The sequence below is a fragment of the Mytilus californianus genome, unplaced genomic scaffold, assembly GCF_021869535.1.
Source record: "Mytilus californianus isolate M0D057914Y unplaced genomic scaffold, xbMytCali1.0.p SCAF_14, whole genome shotgun sequence".
NCBI lineage: Eukaryota > Metazoa > Mollusca > Bivalvia > Mytilida > Mytilidae > Mytilus > Mytilus californianus.
In genome coordinates this window covers 8,800,028-8,809,771 of record NW_026262626.1, presented here as the reverse complement: position 1 = coordinate 8,809,771, position 9,744 = coordinate 8,800,028, and positions in this window count along the sequence as shown.

Below are 9,744 nucleotides of genomic sequence, written 5' to 3'. Positions count from 1 at the left end.
TTAGCAATATCACACAAAGTTTGAATATGTTCTTCCTCAGTAAATCGAACTAACGTCTTTCTTTCAAAAGGATCCACTAGGTAAATAGTTTTCAGAAAAACGGAGTTATGTATAATTCGTCTAAACATTATCGTGTTATAAAGAGTTGAAGTATAAAACAGAGGTTTATATGTTGTGTTCCTCTGCAAAGAACCTTTGAAAGAGTGCACAGAAGTCTTGTACGTCCTTGTATAGTCTATCTGGTTTTGGTAATTTTTTCCTACACCATTCAACATCGTCAAGTAGTTGAAGAAATGTATCCCTAGCGTGTTCACTTATGTCTACAGTGTAACAGCTTGTCCAATCGGATTGTTCTAGTTTTTTTCAATTCTTCTTGACACTTTGTGCGATATTTTTTAATATCAACATCTCCGATGGTTAGCAAATCACCAAAAACAAATTTAAGACTCATTTTTAAATAGGATTAACGATTGTTGAAATACTAGAGTGTATGAATTTTCTACAATATCACATTCTATTCAAAATCGTTCTTTTTATTTCTACATTCCTTGTGGTCACAGCTAGCTACATTCCTCGTGACCACATTTCTCACATTGTATTGCTACATTCCTCGCGATAACATTTCTCGCATTGTATTGCCCCATTCCTTGTGACCACATTCCTCACATTTTTGCTAATCCTTGCTAATTCTGTGCCAGTATGCCTATTACACTACTACTAGTTAGAGATTCCCCGTACCCGGTACATGTATATGTGTGTAAAAATTCTGAAATTTAGAAAATCATGACCACGGGAACATACGACGGCAATTATGAATGTAAAATATACTGATTTTCCTATAATTTGCAAAAACATTTAGTCATGTGTCATTCCGCTAACTGAAACAGGAGGTCTTTTTGACATGGAGCACCCTACTATTTTGGTCATTCAGATCCAATTGTGTCTACGTATTTACCCCTCCCTGGCTTTCAAATGTTCGTGTTTGATCATTCCTAATGAAGGTTTATTTAGGAAAAAAAACCTTGGTCCATATGAATTTAAATATGTAATTTTGTTTTATCATGAAACTATTATTAGATAGCTCACATACTTTTCGTTTGTACTAGAAGTATTTAGTAAAATGATCGAGATTTAATTTCGTCGACGTTTATGCATAGGGAAATAGTTTAAACAAATATTGTTTTTGCAAAGATTATTATAGTGCGGCCTTCAACAATGATAACTCAATCGTATATTAAGCTATAAAAGGCCTCGACATGACAAACTATCAATGAATTGAAAAAATATATACCAACGGTCTGATTTATGCTAAAAATGAAATTTAAGTAAAAACATTAGACAACCAACGACAACTACTGAATTAAAAGTCCTTGACTTGAAACAGGCACATACAGTATGACATGTTTCTAAACGCTTAACCTCAGTTAGATTACAGACCGATCGAGACCTTCATGGGAATTCAATGTCGTTAAACAGCCCCTAGTAGTTATTAGTCTTAAGACTGTCGCTCTTACTGTATACAGTCGTACGCGTGTAACAGCACAGCCTAAGAGCAATCTGTATGGAAGACGTTTGATTTATTTGATAGGTACGAAGCACAAACTCAAGCAGTAAACAAAATGAAAACAGACACAAAGTACCAGTCGACGAGTTCTCGTACTTACTCTTTTGTCTATTTGGAACGCTTAGCTGTAACTTTGTCAATAAGTACAATATTTGGGTAATGTTGGTATCAAATAAAAGCTCAATATCTCGGAATCACTGTAGAACCCTTGATAAAAGTTTCTCTTGAATGATAGAATACATGTATAAACTATGAAGGAAGTCATCTTGCTCAGATCAGAAGTACATGTACTACCCAACTTCCGGAAACCAGTCTGTTCTAATTTGAAATTTAAGATATGTTGATTTTTTCAACAACACAAGTCAGGATAAGGTATAGTTTTATATGATGTACAGCAACAAACGATAACTACTGAATAGCAGGCTCCTGACTTGGGACAGGCACATACATAATGTGGCGGAGTTAAACATGCTTGCTGATGCCAAACCATCCCTTAATCTGGGAGTCCGGACAGTGGTGAAACAGTACAACACACTCGCACATTCCAAAATTATATCATTTTCTTCTTCAGTTAAATTCATTGTGTCTCTTTTTAAGAAAACTTTACAGATAAATCAAGTCAAATGTCGACTTTTCATTAACTTAAGTCCCCTTTGAAGATATTTAGGCAACTATTTGAAAGTAGGGGGCAAAGTTAGGTGTTGTCTCACAGATTTTTTTCATTAGTTTAACTCATAAAAAATAAAAAAAATGCTTCGTATATATAAATGAACAATTGTATTCCCACACGCATTTTACCGATGTTAACTGGATATGTACCGTTAGCCTATTTGCAAATTCCCCGGCAGTTCCAGCTCCGATTCACAACGGAAACGGTCACTGTACGGGGTTTAGCCTATTTGTATACAGTAACTAACAAATACGTATGGAATATATCTTTTATTACGTATGTTTTTGAAATTTTACTGTAACTTGTTATAGTTATTAAAAACAATCCGAATTTGATTGATTGTAGTTGTACCCAAGTTTGGCTTAATTTATTATAAGTTAAAGCGATCAACATTTGAATAAATATGAATATTATACTTACATTTTGTATGTGATGTAAGTAATATTTGAATTTCTACTTTGGTAGTTGGAAGATTTTAGTAAATATGTATTTTTTTGTTGTTGTTGAGTTGCTGTCTCATTGAAATGTACCCATACCACGTTTTATTAAAAATAAATGTTATATTGAAAAGAGAAATCATTTCAACGAGGTGAAATGAAAAATATATATTCTAATTTCATATATTAGGTATTCTTTTATTAGAATAGATACGTTTCAAATACACCATAAGGCAAACATACGTTGCCTATATAGTTAACGTCAAAAACGTCAAATTAGAGATGCTGTGACATTTTGGTAGACCACCACGTGACCGCTTTATTTTGATGATTTATGCATTAATCTTTATTTCAAATATATCGAATGGTTCCTTTTGCAAAGGAATTTGATATTATGATTTTTTTTTCAAACAACTGATGTTGTTTTCACTCTTTTTTGAAGATTTGTAATAACTTGTCCTTCATAATTCAAAGCAAAAACGAAGACGCTAACATTATGACATTTTGGTAGACACCCTTTCAACGCATTGATATTCGATACTAATCGATAAAAATATAATTGAATGCATTGAATATTTTCTTTTTTATTTAGAATTTATCATACTGGTTTCATTTCTCCGTTCTAAAATGTTTAACACATTATTTTACATTGTTTTCTGTAACCCACCCCGAAATTACTAACGTTAAACGTTGGTTAAAAGTATTGTGACGGGAGACCTTTGAGAATTCATATACCTAGTATTTTTTTGTTCAATGCTAAAAATGAGATTGATGTCCGAATAAATGCTGTTCAAATGTTATAGATTAGGAGGCATGTTACATTTTCCAACTACATGAAATGTTTTGCACAGTTTTACTCAATATTGATAATTTCTTTCTACAACAGTTTTTTAAAACGTTGTTGTGACAGTGTATTTCGGGCTAGGTTTTTGGTAATGATATCGAAGTATTCATGGGATTTGCTCTTTTCCATTGGATTTCTTTGCTTTCAAAGAGTTTTCCAAACTTGTTTTACAAAAGGATATGCGCTATCCTGAATTTGATAACATAAATACATGGACTATGAACTGTTGTGCCGTAAGGGAGTGATATACAATCAATAATGACTTCTTTCAAGGTCTACTCAGTCCGAAAATTGCGTTTTTTTTCGTCTTAAACACATTTCATTCCAAAGCCCTAATTTTACTCTTCCAAATGGTATAGCATTGTTATATTTCATATACTTATAAGTAATCGAAAATAGAAGGAATACTCAAAGAACAACATTAGTATGTTACCCGTCTACACGGAAAATTTAAGATTTTTCTCGTTAGTATTCGGACAGCTGATTGACAAAACCGAATAAAAAACAATAAGCCATCTGTAATTTAAATTCTTAAGTGCTTTAAAGGTTTTATACACAAAATTACACTTTATCTGCTCGGTATTTTTCTTATTTAAAGCTGATTTTTTGTCAAAGGTACATGAAATCAGAAAACGTCACCAACATTGTGCGTAACGTCTGCATTAATTAACATAGAAAGCTATGAATTAATGGTTGTATTCCTTTACTAGCATTTCTGATTTATTGAACTATTGAATCATTGTACGACATTCTTACAAACTTCTAAGTATCTTGCAAACCATCAATTTGTTATCCTTTCAAGTGAGAGGTTTAGCTAGCTATAAAACCAGGTGCAATCCATCATTTTCTACATAAGAAAATGCCTGTACCAAGTCAGGAATATGACAGTTGTTATCCATTCTTTTGATGTGTTTGAGCTTTTGATTTTGCCATTTGATTAGGGACTTTCCTTTTTGAATTTTCCTCGGAGTTCAGTTTTTTTGTAATTTTACTTTTTTCTTGATAGAAGACAGATTATTTCATATAATGATAGCGAACTATACTTTTGCATAATTTTGTATTAGAAATATATCATTTATTCTTTCAGACGTCTCTTTACTGAAAACAAGTAACGTCATTTGACAGACAAAAGTGAATAATCTTATCAGAGATTGCCTGTTACTAACATGTACTTAAAGTTGTATTGGTAGTACTTAGTACTTTAGAAAATTACATGTTTTTGTTAAAGATTGTCTGTGTTCGATAGACGAACAAAAATCTTGTGTGGCTTGTATTTTGTTTAATTATTACTTACACGAGGTTGATGCTACTGCTAGCGGGATTTTCTCATTATTGAAGGCCGTGGGTTTACCTTTAATTATTTACAGACACTTCATATGAACTTTAGCGGATAGTTATCTCATTGGCATTCATACCACATCTCCTTATTTTCATATACATGGAGTAACTTTAAGTCATTTTTTTCAATAACTTCATTGTCTAAGATTACTATAATAGAACAACAAAAGATATGGGGAATCCATCCATAACACAAAATCAGTACATGCACTGCATGCAAAAACCACACAAAAAAGCATAGAAACAGCGCTTTTATTGCTGTTCTAATTCATCTCAAAGTCACTGTGATGCCTTCAACACGGAGCATCCCTTCTACACTACAAACATGCACATTTTATAGCCCAAAACAGATACAAGCATTATAAGGATTAAATGTACATTTTAATGTGAAATATTTGTTTTCACGCTTTCACAACACAGTATGTAAGAGGGATTGGATCGGGGTTTACAGAATAGAAATAATGGCAAAAAAAAATATGACTAGAGAAAAAAGACAAAAAGATATAAAAAATAAAGGATTATTAGGTGCAAAAGTATAAAGTATACAAGGCTCCGTGTTGAAGGCCGTACTTTGACCTATAATGGTTTACTTTTTACAATTGTAACTTGGATGGAGAGTTGTCTCATTGGTACTCATACCACATCTTATATCTATGATAGCCAATATGACAACTAACCACCACAGACTACAGGACGAGGCTGTTAGCGTCTATGGGTCACCGTATGGTCTTCTTAAATGATTAAAACCATACCGGACAATAAGCTATAATAGGCCCTGCGGCATGATAAAATTTAAACAAATTCCTGCTGGTATGATGCAGAATCCATTCCTGCCCAAATTCGCACAAGACAACATAATCTGTGTCCACACTTGTTATGATTATCAAAATAATCTTTTCTCAGTATCTCACTGATTTAAACAAAGCATTTTGAATTCATTGTGTGCGTATCTTATTCTACCATGACAACGTATGTACAAAGAGAGAATTTATAGTAACTAGAATTGGAAATCATACAATACTTTTGCTTAATAGATTCGTTGGGGATGTTCTGAAAAAAGTTCGACTGGTATACCGTGCCAAAATTTCGAAAATGAGAGTATAAAAGGGACAAGGGCAGACATTTCGCCTTCCAAATGGCTACCAAAGGTTTCCATGGTTTCCCAAGACTCTTTCAAGCATTATTTAACATGCAGATAGTGTGGTACTCTCCCTATACAAGTCATCATATAAATATGCTAACCGGATTTGTATGCGCCTTTATTTACATTCCAAATTTGCAGCCCGATCATGGATCTTACTGCTGGTTTGGAGAAGTCCAGATGACTCCATGCAGTCAAACACATGTAGTTGTTTAGATACATGTTATATGAGCAAAAATGGTCTCTCTTTTTAGTATTCCTATTCTGTGTGTGTTATTTTTTAAAGTAAGTTATAATTACTAATGGAAAGAAATTCTCTACTCAGATTCTGTTAAAAAAAAGTTTCATGGTTAACAATAACCCTCGAAGATCTTCTCTTATCCTTCCCCAGTGCTTGAAATCAAATTAAATAACAATATATGACTGTGCATTTTGTTTTCTGATTGAACGTTTTGAGTAGCTTTATATCATTTTTACTTATTTTATTGTTTTTCAAATACATAAATCAGGTCGTTAGTTGAATATTTGAAAGAATGGGTAAATTGAAATGTTTGTTATCAGAGAATTCGCACATACCTTTGTATAGTTACGTGTATATGTTTATTCGTATATGTACAAACATGTAATAATCTTAAATGCATTTTTGAGACTCTTGCACTATTTGAATTGTCTTCCTTTGACCAGAAAATTATCACTACGTCACCAGAGATTGTTTAATTATTACTAAAGAATTCACTAAAAGAACAACAGGAATGCATTTCTAAGACTCTCGCACTATTTGAATTGTCTTTTTCTTTACCAGAAAAATATCATTACGTCACCTGAGTGTGTTTAGCAGTTACTAAAGATTTTCCTAATAGAACAGCAGGAAGAACATACATTGACATGTCTTTATTGACTGGGTAAACATTCCCTACTACATGTATGCATGCATCGCCCGTTAGTGAATCCGGACTCAGTCGAAAGTATCACGTAAAGGAATATGACGTTTGTTTGATATTGAGGTGCAGTATAGGAGGAGTTTCAAATGCATAGAATATTTCATAATAATCCGAAATACCGTCCTGTTATGACTACATTGTGTAATACGTCTAAGTAATTCATTGTCAGAGAGTAACAACTTAAAAGCAGCAATGCAAAGAATATTTAATTGTTTTCAGACCTGGTGACGTACCATATAAGAAAAAAAATTTGAATTCTTGCACTTAAGAATACTAATATACCGTAGCATTTTAACAGAACGCCGAAACTGTCGTTCAAAACACCTACTGCCACAATATGAATAAACAGATTTCTTGCTTTAAAATGTCGCAGTTTTAACTTTTCAATATTTAACTGATAAAATTAAAACGTTTGGTTATTTTTTTTCCCGTAAAATCACATATACTAGAGAAATAAGAGTCTATGATAATGAGTCAGAAACCCAACGACACAAAATAACTTGTTCTCTAAAAACTTAATAGTGTGTCACCGTATCAAATATGAATAATTTGCATTCCGTTAGTATCAGTACTCCAGTAATTTCGATGGATGGATTGGAGTCTAACATCCAGTGCCACAGATAACATGTACATTAGAACGAGAATCTGAAAATTTGATATGAATATATGATACCTGTTGTGTGTTAGACCAACACACTGTTCAAATGTTTAAAAGCTCTAGTTCACAAGGCAAAAGTACGCAGAAAGACATGCTCCTTTAACGTGACATCGAGCCGACCAGTATTTACACCTACTCACAAAATGCCGCGTGTTTAGAGAAGTCAATGCAATACTTGCAGCCTGCAAGTTCCTGCGGATACCACAAGCTCGGTAGTAAGTGGTTGTATGCAGGACTGAATGTTCATCCCATTTTGGAAATGAAAATTGTTGAAAGTTGCAGATTAAAAAGGGAAATCCTTATAATGGTAAATCCAGACAAGCGCTTCGGACGCATGAAGTTTATAACGTGTTGTTTTCATTTTTGTTAGTTACCTCGCATGAACTAATTGGAGAGTGAAGTTGCAAATGAAATGCTTACAGATTCATGCCTTTCCTGAACCGCATAAAGAATCAGACCTCACATGGATTGCGTATAGAGTGAAACCGCGCATGAAATGCATAAAGAGTCAGACATCGCATGAATTGCGTAAATTATCAGACCTAGCATTAACTGCATAGAGAGTCGGTCCTCCATGAACTGCGTAAAGAATCAGACCTCGCATGAACATCGTATAGAGTCGGACCTCGCATAAACTGCACACATAGTCAGACCTTATTTGAACTCAGGCTTATGTTGTACTGTTGCACCACTGTCCCAGGTTAGAGGAGGGTAGGCGCATTCTAACTAGTTTAACTCCGCCACATTCTTTATGTGCCTGTCAAAAGTCAGGAGCCTGTAATACAGTGGTTGTTGTTTGTTGCTGTATAACATATTTGTTTTTCGTTCATTAATTTTTACATAAATTAAGCCGTTAGTTTTCTCATTTGAATTGTTTTACTTCTGTAATTTCGGGGCGTTTTATAGCTGACTATGCGGTATGGGCTTTGCTATAGTAGTTAATTTCTGTTTCATTTTGGCACTTACTATGTAATGAGTGGTAGGGATGAGCCGCTGGAATAGGTCACTATTTCATGCTCCATGATATATGAATTAATTTGACATTTGCACCTAATTAACATTCAAAGCTTTGTATACATGAAACATGATAACAATTATTAAAAGCGTAGCTTCCATTGAGGCAATGAGGAAACTGCCTCGTAAGTATTGAACCAAGAAAATAATTAGGAAGATAAATAGTAGACCTACAATTTGTATTCGTATAACATGTATAATAGGATGGTTCAAATCTTAACATTTGACTTTTCTACTGTTTACACAAGGAATTTTACTTCTATACGTACATTTTTAATTCTAATGACTTAAGAACAAATATTAGACAACTTTCGGGTTCGTTGCATTTCCGTCAAAAACTTTATCTTGGTTTTAGTGAACACCATTCGTGCGTTTAGGGGCGTCGTCACTTCCATTCCCATGTTGAGCAATCGGTTGAAAAAATTTGATGCTATATTGCACGATTTAGTCGACAAATTAAATTCTTATAAATGATAATCAGCACTGCTGTCATTAGGGAAATGTGATTAAGTACCAAGGTACAAATATTATTTCTAGTTTATCATGCATAATGACGATCACAAAGACGCTTGATGAACTTTAATAGAGCAGGGATAGAGGCGATCCCCTCTATCTGGTAAATGACGTCATAAAAGCGCACAAAAATTGACGAACTTTTCCTGTGAAGGATATAACTCGAAAGTGGTCTATTAAAAGGAGTGCGGACAACCATGGTCGAAATTAGAACCTACCTTGATATCAGATTATCCAACAATGACGCGTCTGAACTTTTTGTAAATCTTGTATTGTACTCAGTGGTACGACTTTTCTTCTTTTTCCACCTCCAAAGACGTGCATTTTGGAAATATTTTCTTTTAAATATTGTGAGGGAGGGGACATGTCTTTTTTAAACAAACAATTTTTAACAAGATTTTTGTTTTAACTCAACGTCGTTTTATCGTAGTGTTCGAAGTTTCATTGACACCCCCACCTACCCCAAAACCACCCCATCCCCTTAAATTGTCCTCTCTATTTTTCACATATCAAGAATCAACAATTAAAAAAACCAATGGTCGATGCCTAAATTAGTGTCCTGGTTTTGTATGATATTTTTGATGCCATTAACTAAGCAACAATGAGTAATTCAAATTTAACCGC